The sequence below is a fragment of the Carassius carassius genome, chromosome 50 (genome assembly GCF_963082965.1).
Source record: "Carassius carassius chromosome 50, fCarCar2.1, whole genome shotgun sequence".
NCBI lineage: Eukaryota > Metazoa > Chordata > Actinopteri > Cypriniformes > Cyprinidae > Carassius > Carassius carassius.
Window position 1 is genome coordinate 2,852,323 of NC_081804.1, and position 14,283 is coordinate 2,866,605.

Consider the following 14,283-nt stretch of genomic DNA (forward strand, 5'->3'; position numbering starts at 1 on the left):
TAAGTATCTTGGTTTAATCCAACCTGGTCTCATGGGAAATACGTACCTCTGCACACTTTTTTGCAGCGCCACAAATATGTACCACCCGGTACGTATTGCTACAGTTTTGAAACACAAACGTCCACTGGGGTCGCTAAAGAGTGACATTTTTTTTTCTTTTACAAAGAAGAAACAGGACTGCGTTGAATTAACCAAAAATAAAAATAAAACAACAATAATATATATATATATATATATATATATATGTATATGTATGTATGTATGTATATATATATATATATATATATATATATATATATATATATATATATATATTTATTATTATTGTTGTTTTATTTTTATTTTTTGTGTATGTATGTATGTATGTATATATGTGTGTGTGTGTGTGTGTGTGTGTGTGTGTGTGTGTGTGTGTGTAACGGAAGCCAGTGTAGTGCTGTGCAGGTAAATCCTCACTCCCCGATCTCAAGTGAGGTTTACCTGCACAGCACTATATATATATATATATATATATATATATATATATATATATATATATATATAAATACAGAAAAATAAATGACTCCTCAACAAATAAGAAAAAAACGTACAGAGATTTTTTTGTCCTTGTTTTTATTGATTTATATTCTGTAGGCTTCTCATCGTCAGTAATTAATTCCAGTCAAAAAATAGTAAATATAGTAAATATATTCTACCCGTTAATTAACGAGACAGAAGTTGCTGTTTATTTTTTGAGAAATAATGTTACCGTTTTTCTATGGGTTTGGTGAGTCAAATCTAACAGTAATATACATAACCCAATAGCCTTATCGACAGTGACCATCAGTTTTAAATTGTTTCTCCTTCGATTATGAGAACGGGGATTCGTTTTGAATAGTATTTTAATTAAAATAAATTTAATAAATTTAATTTAATTAATTAGTGGACGCCAGCATTACCCGTGATCCTAAGCATCAGTTGCTATGGAGACATAGCCAGTCCGCTTAGAGATTGGGTGATTTCTTTAGTGATTTCATTTCTCATTGCGCTCTGTCCAGGTAAGTTACGAGGTTCATAATAAGTAATGATCACGTTTTGCTTAAATGTTATAATTGATGCATTTCTTTGTCATTACACTCATGATGTGTCAGTAATAACAATATAACTTGGCCTAACGTTACTGCATAAATCTGGAATGAGAAACCCCAGACAAATAAACGCGCCTTTTAACAGTCATACAGGAAATAGGAAAAGCATGACTTTAGATGTGCTTGCTGCTGTTGCTGTTTTATCAGTCAGTGGTTAGATCAGCGTAACAGTCAATAAACGGGACAAGGGACGTCGCGTATGGGACAAATAAATTAGGCCCAGTATACGGACGTCCCGGCTAATAGATGACACGTGACAGTTGGCATTGGCAAGTGGCTAGGTTAGCCAGTAGTACTAACCCCCTTTATAGTAACAACATAGTTTTAAAGAATTCTAACGTTATAATTGTGCCTCTTGTTACTGGATATCGTGTTACAAAAGCAACTAATGTAATTTTTTACTTTATTTTAGAGATGCCAGGAAGTTCAAAGAAAATTTGCCCAGGGTGCAACACCCTAATAAGTGTTGCATACAAGGCTTGCCCACTTTGCAAACAACTGCAGCCATATAAAGCAAAAGTTGCAGCGAAGAGATGCAACTTTCAAAATAAAAAAAATGAATGGAAGGAATCAGTAAAGAAAAACAACAACAGGACTGTTGTTCTCAATAGCAGCCATGTGTTGGTAAGGTTAGGTCAAAGTTCAGGATTCTAATAGGAATTTATGAAATTAAATCAATTAACACAGTAAAGTTTAACAGTCAGTAGCCATGTTTCCATGTAATTGTCAAGCGAACTTATGAAATGTTTCGAAAAAGTATAAAATATCAATCAGGTGTATTTCTATCAACTGGGTTGGAGGGAATTAATTAAGATCCCGCGAGGGGATTCTCCCACACTGAAGCTGTCCCTAACCCGCCCCGTTTCCCACCAGCTTTGGGCTGCAAACAACCCACCCCTTAGATGGGACCTCGGCACTATGGGGGCCATTACCGGCCTCACACCTTCCAGAGGCTGAGCCATGATCAGAAAGACTCAGGGTCTCATGCAACACCGCCCAAGCGGTTTCCCATACACCAAATTTCCCACGCCGCATGTCAGATGGGGATTTAGTGCTGGGCTCTTTGCTCGCTGCTACTGAGGGTTTCCTGGCTAGTTTCTTTCCCCCCGCTTAGTAATGTACCTGACTGCGTAAACAGCTGATCAGTGATGTGACTTAACTGTTCTTTATGTCAGAACTTGTGCAAAGCTGTTACCATGTTCCATTCAGCACATTAACTCTTTTTCGAAAAAGGTTTTTTAAAAAAACCACCTCAAGCGACCGTTAAATGTTTTTGCTAAATTGAGGACATTTTTTCCCCAAATTTTGATGGAAACATGGCTGGTGAAACATGTAGTATAGTAATGAATCCCTTGATATGAGTTGTACATTTAATATGACCATTAAACAATTGTCATGAAATTAATATTTAAATTAAATTATTGTATTCGGTGCATGTTTTTTTTATTTAATAATGTTTTTATTTCAGCTTGACAAACTTGCTGCCCTTGATTTTTTCCCCATACTACTTTTGGGTAAGAAGTGCAAAGGAAGTTTGGTGGCCAATGTCATCCTAGGAGGGGATTATATTTTGGATCCTGATTTGCTTCAGAGGGTTAAACTTATGTATGAAGCTGTGCTAAAGAGTAAGTCTTTTTTTTGCAAAGAAGAAGCTCTGGATTAATCTGAAAACACTGGTAATCCTAAGGAACCCAAAGGAATGTGAACCCACAAGTATCATTTTCTTTATTTTTCTATTGATGCATGAGCATTACTTTCAGCCATAATAGGATGAATCAGCATGTGATCACCCAATTGTTTTATTTAGCAGTTAAGCCAAGTCAACAAGCTAGATAAAAAGTAGGCAGAAAATCTAGAATGTTCTGATCAGACATTAAGAGACAGCATTTCCTTGACTGGGAACTCGATGACTATATTTGTTGATATAGACTGTAGATAATACATTTTACATTTTAATCATAACAAAACACACCTGTAATGTAGAAATAAATTATTATAAATACTAGCCTGTTATCATCACTCGCCCGCAGGTCCTCTTCCTTGTAGTTCAATAATTAATCATAGGCTATATGGAATAAAGTGGCACTGAGATTAAGGCAAACTGTTTAATTTTTCTTGTGTGTGATGTTTGTCTTTGTCTGCAAGTTCATTTTCAAAGACAGAAGAAGGCCACAAGTAGCACAGAAACTACTCACCCTCCCTCCAGAAGCCACTGAGATCGTCACTCCAGAAGCCACTGAGATCGTCACTCCAGAAGCCACTGAGACCGTCACTCCAGAAGCCACTGAGACCGTCACTCCAGAAGCCACTGAGACCAACTTCACTCCAGAAGCCACTGAGATCGTCACTCCAGAAGCCACTGAGATCGTCACTCCAGAAGCCACTGAGACCGTCACTCCAGAAGCCACTGAGATCGTCACTCCAGAAGCCACTGAGACCGTCACTCCAGAAGCCACTGAGACCGTCACTCCAGAAGCCACTGAGACCGTCACTCCAGAAGCCACTGAGACCGTCACTCCAGAAGCCACTGAGACCAACTTCACTCGAGAAGCCACTGAGACCGTCACTCCAGAAGCCACTGAGACCGTCACTCCAGAAGCCACTGAGACCGTCACTCCAGAAGCCACTGAGACCGTCACTCCAGAAGCCACTGAGATCGTCACTCCAGAAGCCACTGAGATCGTCACTCCAGAAGCCACTGAGATCGTCACTCCAGAAGCCACTGAGATCGTCACTCCAGAAGCCACTGAGATCGTCACTCCAGAAGCCACTGAGATCGTCACTCCAGAAGCCACTGAGACCACAGGCTCATCAAAAGCCACAAGACCCCAGGGCCAGAAGGCAAAAAAAAGACAAAGTGAAGTATATTTCCTTAATAGTCAGTAATGTGTTATTAGAACTATGTTAATACGTATGTTATCAAAGAACTATGTTTTTGAATACACTACCAGTCAAAAGTTTGAACCCACCTACTCATCCAAGAGAATGGGAAAGCGTGTCCAAACCTTTGACAGATATTGTACATCCTAAATTAGTAATAACTTACTGTATTTATATATTAAGCATAGCGTCAGTTCTGTAAGTCACATTAGTCAAGCTCGCATCAGCTGATCCACGTCTACCTATAGGAATACGACGCCTATTACTGTATACATATATAAACTCCTTCAGTATTATCAGCAGCTGTTGCGTTTCTCAGGAGCGAATTACCCTGCTCCATCCCCAGCTGCACCTCTCGTCAGTCATTATAGCATTCTGATTACCCCTGAATCAGACTTAAATTCTCTTCAATATATTGTACATTAAAATAAATTACTGATATCTGCATTACATTTATGTTGGTTCTGTTCTTTTTACCCTAAGGGGGGTTATTGCTGCTTTTATGATTCTATGCTAGGCTGCATGGATGCGTAGGGAGTTCTTGTCCAGGACAGAACCATGCCACCAATCAAAACTATATGCTAACTGTCAATCATATTTGACGATAGTGCTCTTGACAGAAATAGTGTTTAATAAAATTTGGTATCTTGTTTATTTTTAATACAGATCCAGTCCAACAGAGGGTAGCCAGCAAGATGAAGCCAAAAAAAAAAGTGTTAAGTACATTTTCTCTATTTAAAATGATATGATATATCAACTACACATTGATTCTGCCATCACAGTTAGGTATTGTCTATACTGGTATATTGGTATAGTTATTTCAATGTTATTTTGACTATCTTTCAGATGAGTGTCCAGAATGCTGTTGGAGAGTGAGGCAAAACAACTTTGACTACTCCAAGGTTTTGAAAAGAAGAGTGAGAGAGGTTTGTCTTTCTATAGTATTTTCAACGCTCTTGCTTTATATCAATGTACTCGCACTCACTCATTATTAATATTTAAATTCTTTTTGATTCTACGCGACTGGCATATTTGCACACGCCGCTGAGTTTCTTTTTCACGCTGATGCAATGAGCATTCGTGGTTTTTTACGAGTTGAAGAATGTTCAACTTTGGGTCAACTGCAGTGCTCATCACTGTCACTTTTTACCCAGCCGTCCAATCACAGTGTAGGAGGCGCGGGACTAATAACACAAAACCGGCACACTCTGCTCGTACAAAGTCAACAGATGACAGCAACAAGCATAATAATGGAACAAAATAATTTTAAACTAGAACCAGAGAAAATACTTTATAATCTATCGACAATTTTGTATAGAAACAACACAGAAACAAACAATCTGTGAAATGAGATAACTAGTAACACTTTCGTGGATATTCCACATAATAACAACAAGCAAAGCATCTCAACTGAAAAAAAAATGCTGCGCTGCCAAAAAACTCTCAAGCACTCACAGCTAGGCGTTATCAGCTGGCTAAAATGGTTTGGTGGACACACAGCCTAAGACTGCTTTAAAAAATTATCTGAAATGTTTGAGCACTTGATTCGACAACTAGATGTTTGGAAGACAATAATCTGGATTTAGTGTTCATGCAGTGAGCACTAATGTAACCATTTTTAACAAAAACCTTTTTTACAAAGTTTACTTTACAATAACAGAAAATAATTTGGATGTATGTATTGCTCACATGATGTAGAACGCTATCCGAACAATACTTTGGTTACCATCAAATATGTAGCAAAAGTCTTAAATACATTAAAGTATTATGTAGTAGGTTTTAAATGTTTAGGTAGGTCTTAATTATGTTGAAATTTATTTAATGGTACTTTTTGTAGTTCTTTGTTGTCTGTCTGACCAATATAAAACCTACAATTGCACACACAGTTCTGTAATTTAATGTACTTTTCAAGTAATTATTTGACTTTGGTTTTCCTTCAGAGCTTCATACTTTTTTGCAAGTATTGATGTGAAATAGGTCTTACATTTCCTTCACAATGGTCTTAAAAAATGTGTTACAAATTTTACATTTTACTTAATCAAACTTACATTAATGTAACATTAATGCATAGATAAATATGGATAACTCTTTGGATATGTTATTAATGTAATGTCACCATGAATAGAAACTGTCACAAGGTTTTCATGTAATTTACTAGATCCCTCTAGACCCCTCAGACAGTATATGATATTGTACTGTACCACTTTGAAATACCATCTTACAGCAGTAAATGTTATTTATAAATTTTATTACATCTTAAAGCTACACTGTGTAACCTTTTACTTATTACTTCCACCAACTAATAAAGTATTCTCGTAAGCGTAGAATCTGCCATTTAATTACATACGAGTGAGTCGCTCAAATGGTGGCAGCCATGTTGTGCCTTCATTTTGAAAATACATTCAACAAAGAGGGACATACCTGGAAATTTAAGCTTCGCCCTTTTGCATTTTACACTCAGTGATACTCATGGGAGAGGTCAAACTGGAAGCCATGTTAATCTTGGAATAATATGGCCACCGTAGGAGTAAAAACGCACTCGGAATTGAAATGAGCAGAAATGAATATTTACTGGGTAGTCATATAACTTTTCACAGCTAGATGGGGGAAAAAAATCACACAGTGTAGCTCTAATATTTTCCAACAAAGTATCTTTTGAGGACTCCAGACATAAAGACTGTACTTGCTGGCACCACAATGGCATGACTTGTGCCAAGACAAACGTTGCTGGATATTGAGTTGTGATAGATTTTTTTTTATGTTTATGTGACGGATGTTAATATTCACGAGTGAATATCCACTGAGAATACATGTATTTCACCAATAATCCTTCCTGTCAATTTTAGTTTATTTACTTTATATTACTGTGTCCAAGAAAAGGCTATAATTTGGGTTTTGACATCATTAGTATTCATTTGGTTAAAGAGTTTTGCGATCTTTTTTGTTGACGTCGTGACGTCATTGCCGCTCACCTCGTGCTGCGTCCTCAGTCTGCTTTGAGCGCGCTGGGGAGAGGTAAGCAATTAGAGGTGCTCTTCTTATATAAAAGTATAAAAGTTATCCTAAATGTGATTAAGTTTATAATATGCTGTAATATTATTGTTAAGACTGTTATAAGTGTTGTAGGAAGTGTTTTATGAATGGATGGATAGGATTTGATAGTTTTATTACTGAGAACAGCAATTTGAGTATGTGTGTGCGTCAATAGAACGCGGTGAATTTTACTGATTCCTTTACTGGTATTTGATTTGTGCAGGTGATTGAATCACAGAGTGAACACATTGTTGCTGTATTTTGTTTAATCCATCCAGGTATGTTTTATTTCTGTTAAATTTCCTAATGTATTAATTTTGTATCAGTTTGTTTCTTTACTAGTTTGTGATCGACTTAAAAAATAGCTGCAGGAGAATGTAATGTATGTTTGGTGTAAATGCTTGTGACAATTAATTTTGCCATTGTATGTAACATGTTTCACACACAGTATTGTTGATGTCATGTTTGGGCAGGTGTTGCATGACTCTGTGATTTTTTGACCATGGCAACTATGTGAAAACCTTAATGTCCTACCTGCATGAGGCGGCTCAAATTGCTCAGAAACACACTGAAAAAGAACAGAAGAAGCAGGCCAAAGGTTACAATCGGAAGGTCAAGGGCACAAGTTTGAACATCGGAGACAGAGTGCTCCTTGCAAACAAGAGTGAAAGAGGAAAGAGGAAGCTTGCCGATAAGTGGGACCCAACTGTCTATACTGTAAAGGACCGGAATCTTCAAACAAACATATACAAACTGATTGACGAGGCAGGCAAATCTAAAGTTGTGCATCGAAATTTGATTCTTGACATCAGCTTCCTACCCGTTGTACCATCTCAAGATGACAATGACGTACAGTCTAATGCTGACAATATGGAGAGCGAGACTTGTGTGTCTGAGCCGTCTGACTCGTTTGAAGAGGAGAGCTCTGATGATAGAACGAGGGCATGGGTACTTGAAGGACAAGAACAGATTGAAGGACAAGAGTTTGTTGATGATGATGATCTGGACTCTGATCATTCAGTTCACAGTCAAATAAGCGTCTGTGAACAAAATCCTAGTCAAAATGAGGCTGTTGGAGGTTCTGATCAAGTACCTGTTAGAGAGGCTGAATCTTTTGTTAGTAATCATGACTCATTACCTGAAACTTTGAATGACACACACGATAACAGTATGACTGACACGCATGCACAAATTCCAGTTGACACATTGGGTGTTAGGACCCGTGTAGGCAGGATGGTCAAGAAAGTTAATCGTTTAATTGAGTCAATGGCACAGAGACCATTTTATTTTCAGAGAATGGGTTCATCTTTAGCAAGGAAATCAGGATCATTTCTTTCTTTATTTTAGATGGATATTTGTTTCTATGAAGACACTGTGAAAATGTGTACAATGTGAATTTCAAAGTGTAATACAGACCAGATTTTTGGATGTTGTACAAGGCAGCATGCTGTTCTAAGAATATCTGAGACTTGATCAACCTTGGATTTTTCTTAACCTGTAAAGCAGGTAACTTACTATGTTGAACTGCGAATGAGATTCGTTGCGAATGTGGTTCTGTTAGACCAATTTTGTGTCATTTGGTCAGGATATTAGTGAAATTCAGGAGGGGTGAATGTGACGGATGTTAATATTCATGAGTGAATATCCACTGAGAATACATGTATTTCACCAATAATCCTTCCTGTCAATTTTAGTTTATTTACTTTATATTACTGTGTCCAAGAAAAGGCTATAATTTGGGTTTTGACATCATTAGTATTCATTTGGTTAAAGAGTTTTGCGATCTTTTTTGTTGACGTCGTGACGTCATTGCCGCTCACCTCGTGCTGCGTCCTCAGTCTGCTTTGAGCGCGCTGAGGAGAGGTAAGCAATTAGAGGTGCTCTTATATAAAAGTATAAAAGTTATCCTAAATGTGATTAAGTTTATAATATGCTGTAATATTATTGTTAAGACTGTTGTAGGAAGTGTTTTATTAATGGATGGATAGGATTTGATAGTTTTTTTTACTGAGAACAGCAATTTGAGTATGTGTGTGCGTCAATAGAACGCGGTGAATTTTACTGATTCCTTTACTGGTATTTGATTTGTGCAGGTGATTGAATCACAGAGTGAACACATTGTTGCTGTATTTTGTTTAATCCATCCAGGTATGTTTTATTTCTGTTAAATTTCCTAATGTATTCATTTTGTATCAGTTTGTTTCTTTACTAGTTTGTGATCGACTTAAAAAATAGCTGCAGGAGAATGTAATGTATGTTTGGTGTAAATGCTTGTGACAATTAATTTTGCCATTGTATGTAACATGTTTCACACACAGTATTTTTGATGTCATTATCATTGTGATGTGTGCCGAGTCTGCTTTGAGCGCGCTGAGGAGAGGTGATTGAATCACAGAGTGAACACATTGTTGCTGTATTTTGTTTAATCCATCCAGACTCCTTTGAGCATGCTGAGGAGAGTACCATCTACTTCCTCGATGAAAATAAATTCTCCATGAGCAGCAGTTCCAGTGTCCGGTGTCTTCTCTGAATAAACCAACACAACGCAGATCATAACAGTGGGCAGATTTAGGCCGGTTACATTTATTCTATAGGGAACAGAGGAGGTCCTCATTTGTTGGGTTCCATGCAAGACCTGGTAGGTGTACTAATGTACAGTTTATTACATACACAACATTTTAAACATTAACAATGTCGACAGTTACTGAAATGTTTGAATATTTGTTTAATAGTTATATTTTTATAAAATAATATATCATTTTGCTAGCCTGACTTAAGTTACTCAGTAAATCTTTACTCAAAACATTGTCTCTTTACAGTGGGACCAAATGGAAAGACTCCTGGGAACCCTCCTCCCTTCTTGAATAATGAATTAAACATTTTTTTAAATTTTGTATTTTCTTTTATAATGAATAAAATAACTACAAACATAAACAAAGTTATTGGCTTGTTATTCATTGTCTAAATTGCATATGCTATATAGAGTACATACAGATCTTTAGAAATAACCTAATTAAAAATCCTCTGTTAATTGTCAGTTTTGTATGAATCCTGTTATATCTACTTCTGTACGTCTGTTATGTTCTCACCTGTGTTTGTCTGTGTATGTAGTTATATATGTACTGTCTATATATTGGTTGTAAGCAGGATTTCTTGTAACTTGGTGGATGGGTAGGACATGGTCCAGGAAGAAAGCTATTATATTTTGTGGCAGTTTAAATTTTAGATTAATTAAATTTGATGTAGTTGGAGACATTTGCTCTACTTTATGCCCTTAATGTTCAGGTTTGTGTCCTTCTGTCCAGATGACATTGAGCGGAGAACATCATGATGGTGCTGGTTCCACCCCAGGGCAGGAAGTAGAATAGTAGTTGGCATGCCGTGTAGATGTACTATCGTTATCTGCCTCTGTATTTAGATAGAAGACCAGTAGTAGTTGTATCTTTTGATCTATTATTCATTGGCAATGCAATAATTATCCATTCAAAGCATCAAATTGATTTAATATTGGCATATAACTATAAATAGATTTAAATACATAGAAAGAGAACTGTTTCAATTTCCAAGAAACAAATGTTACTTGTTTTATACAAGCTGAACAGGACTGAACAAAATAACCTGTATTATGAATATCAGGTGGTCAGAGAACAAATATAAAATAATGGTTCATACACTAATAATAATTATCTTGTCTTTTTAGACTTCTAAAGCTATACAGATCCACTTTGGGAACTGGAAACCCTTAAAGCTCACCTTCACCTGGAAATGAGAGAATGGGTATATGGTAAGAAAATTATGAACATTATATCTGACACAAAATAGTTTTGTATTTATTATAAAGTTGACCCCTGTGATAACCTTTTTGTCATATGATATCAGCACCATGTTATTCTGCTGTAGTAATCACAAATGAAATGCTTGTCTATCACAATTTCACAAGCTCTCCACCAAAATTTTTATAGTCACTTGTATGATATTTTAGAATAATTTTCATGAAGGTAGATTTTCTTTTGACAAGTAACAATAATGATTAAAAGGTTATTTTGATGTTACTAATGCAGCACTGTAGAATATTTGTAGATATTTGGAATTGTCATGTTTTTCGGGGCTTTGACTGCTGTGTGATGATGCGTCATCTTTTTCTTTCTGTTTTTCCTTGCAATTCCTCTACAGGTCTCGGTGACTTGACAGAGGATGCTACCTATGGGCTCAACAGTCTCATCAATCGGAGGTCACTCAGAAGTCAACACAGACAGGCTGTAAATGCATACAGCAGTATAGGCGCTTTCGATAACATTGAGGACAGGACCGGTGCACTGAAGATGTGTACTAAATAATGCCTTGCTTTTATGTCAAAAAGCCCTTTTTATGAAGTGATTTACAGTATAAGGGAATTTTCATCAGAAACCCAACTGTTGGAAAATAGTGCACTTTGATTTTTACATTTCAAACCAAAGCTACTAAGTGTTTTCACCCATAGCTTAGAGATAATAAAGGCCACATATCTTCAGGAAAGTATTGACAATATAAATAATGGCACTTTGCTAAAATGTTCAGATTATGTATTGTTATTAGAAACAAAGACAAAATACTAACTATGTGTAAAGGTCTTTTTCTTTCCAGCACTTTTATACAATGTCAATTATATCATAAAAGTTTATATTTAGATATATTTACCTGCCTTCATTCTTAAATTCAAAACTCAAAAATGAAAGAAGATATCAGCAAAAACTGAAATTTTACTATTCTTATGAATATTTACATTTATTTGTCTCTTTTTTTTTCTGACAACAAAAACAGAAAAGCTGCTGTTTCTCCTCACTGGCATCACCAAGTAGCGGATTAATAATGTTAAAAGTCATTTTGCATGTTATTACAATGCATTACCGGTATTTGCTTTTCACGTGTTCATCAACCTATAAGACTACTGACTTATATTGTGCAGACACATTTTAAATCTCTGCCAACTGAACTGTTGGTGTTGTTTGTGAGGTTTTTGCATCACTGTTTGGTAGTGAGCTTGCTAGTTTCAGTCCAAAACTCCTTAGTGCTGCTTTAAATAAATCATTGTTATTTTTGCATGTAAAAAATCTGATGAAGTTCATTGATTATAATGTACTTTACTTCAATATTTCCATATTATACTTTGTGTATGTATGTAAGCTATGTATGCAATATGTAACTACTGTTTGTAGTTGCAGCATACTTGTTAATGAACACCATCAAATCGATATTAAACCATACATGTTTTTCTGTTATGCTTTCCATATCGCATCATCTAAATGTACATCAATATAGTCATAAATCATATCCACTTTAACTGACATCCTGTAAAACTGTATGGTGAAATATCTTTCTTTGTCTTGATGCATACATATGTGCAATACTGTAATAAAAACAATTGTGATGTTTTTGCCTGTTGAATGAACTTCCTATTAAAGTACCATTTGGACACATAATTGGTTTATTCTTTAGACAAATGCAGATATTCACATGTTCAGGACTTGTGCTTTCAAGTGCAAAAACACTTAATAGTGCATATTTTACTTTGGTGTGGTACATACATATGTGCACTACTGTAAAAAAACACAACTGTGATAGCATTACCTGTTGTGTGAACTTCCAGTATACCATTTGAACACATAATTGACTGACTCTAGGCGAATACAGATGCTCTCAATTTCATGGCTCATGCAAAAACACTTAATAGTGCATATTTTACTTAGGTGTGGTACATACATATGTGCACTACTGTAAAAAACACAACTGTGATAGCATTACCTGTTGTGTGAACTTCCAGTATACCATTTGAACACATAATTGACTGACTCTAGGCGAATACAGATGCTCTCAAGTTCATGGCTCATGCAAAAACACTTAATAGTGCATATTTTACTTAGGTGTGGTACATACATATGTGCACTACTGTAAAAAACACAATTGTGATAGCATTACCTGTTGTGTGAACTTCCAGTATACCATTTGAACACATAATTGGCTGACACATAATTGACTGACTCTAGATGAATAAAGATGCTCTCAAGTTCATGGCTCATGCAAAAACACTTAAATAGTGCATATTTTACTTGGGTGTTTACATACATATGTGCACTACTGTAATAAACACAATTGTGATAGCATTACCTGTTGTGTGAACTTCCAGTACCATTTAAACACATAATTGGCTGACACATAATTGTATGAATCTAGATGAATGCAAATGCTCACAAGTTCATGGCTCATGCAAAAACACTAGTGCATATTTTACTTAGGTGTGGTACATACATATGTGCACTACTGTAATAAACACAATTGTGATGGCATTGCCTGTGGGGTTGGAGGTTGGGCCTCCAAAGTCCTCACTGAAACTATGCCTGGGTCAGGGCTGTGTCCATGAAATGTTGAAATTAAAGCCTGATGTAGGACTAACCCAAATACATTGTTGGAAAGGTCTTGGCCTGGAGAATAATATATGCCAGTATGAAGATGAGAAATGGGTCCTGTTTTGAAATATTGACCTCTGAACCGTGACCTCAGCACATGTTGAAAGCCTTGTCATTTAGGAAGAGAAGGGGCTACAGACATGGGACCAATTGTTATAAAGAGCCCTTCACTTTAGCTATGTGACTATACTCTTGTGGATAGAGTCACTAAAAGGGGATGCAGTCAATTATGGTCAAAATTTATTTTCACCTATTTAGCAGTTACATATTTAAAATATTATCACACAAATGCTATTAACATCCACTTATATCCCTAGGTGTACTCTTAATTAATTGTTTATAACTTCCAATTCTAAGTAATAGGTTATATTGATTTAAACTACAATTCCCTATAGCAGCGCAATGCGGCCTGATACAAATTAGCGCCATTTTTGTAGTTCTTCCAGTTAGCAAAGTATTGCTGTAAATAAGGTTGCAAAAAGAAACATCTACGGAATAAATCAAACATATAGTACAGACGAAGACGTACTTACACTGTATTTAGATGATCTATGTTAAGAAAAAGTAATATTGTTAGTTTATTTCAGATATTTTGGAGCACCACAGCTCGTCCTGCTGGCACAATAGGGGTTTAAAGTAGGGTTATAAAACCATCTATCAGCAGAATAAAGGTTTTACTGCAGCCGAAGTCTTAAAACGTTTGTTTGGTCATATGGCTTTACTAAACTGCCCCCTTTGTGCTTAAAAATGTGATGTTAGCATAGCTAAACAATAATGCGTTTTTATGCATTTGGTGTTAG

At 36.1% G+C, this 14,283-nt stretch overlaps 2 long non-coding RNA genes across 3 annotated transcripts in view; both read left to right on the forward strand.

Annotated features, from left to right (window-relative positions):
- The window catches only part of LOC132133703 (uncharacterized), a 300,636-nt gene that overhangs the window by 157,189 nt on the left and 129,164 nt on the right, over positions 1-14,283 (forward strand). The window lies entirely within an intron of this gene.
- Positions 3,377-11,356, forward strand: LOC132133626 (uncharacterized). The gene is made up of 8 exons (XR_009429183.1): positions 3,377-3,470; positions 3,636-3,689; positions 3,903-3,984; positions 4,674-4,722; positions 4,854-4,933; positions 9,635-9,678; positions 10,741-10,824; positions 11,214-11,356. It is a non-coding gene; the product is annotated as an uncharacterized LOC132133626 (long non-coding RNA).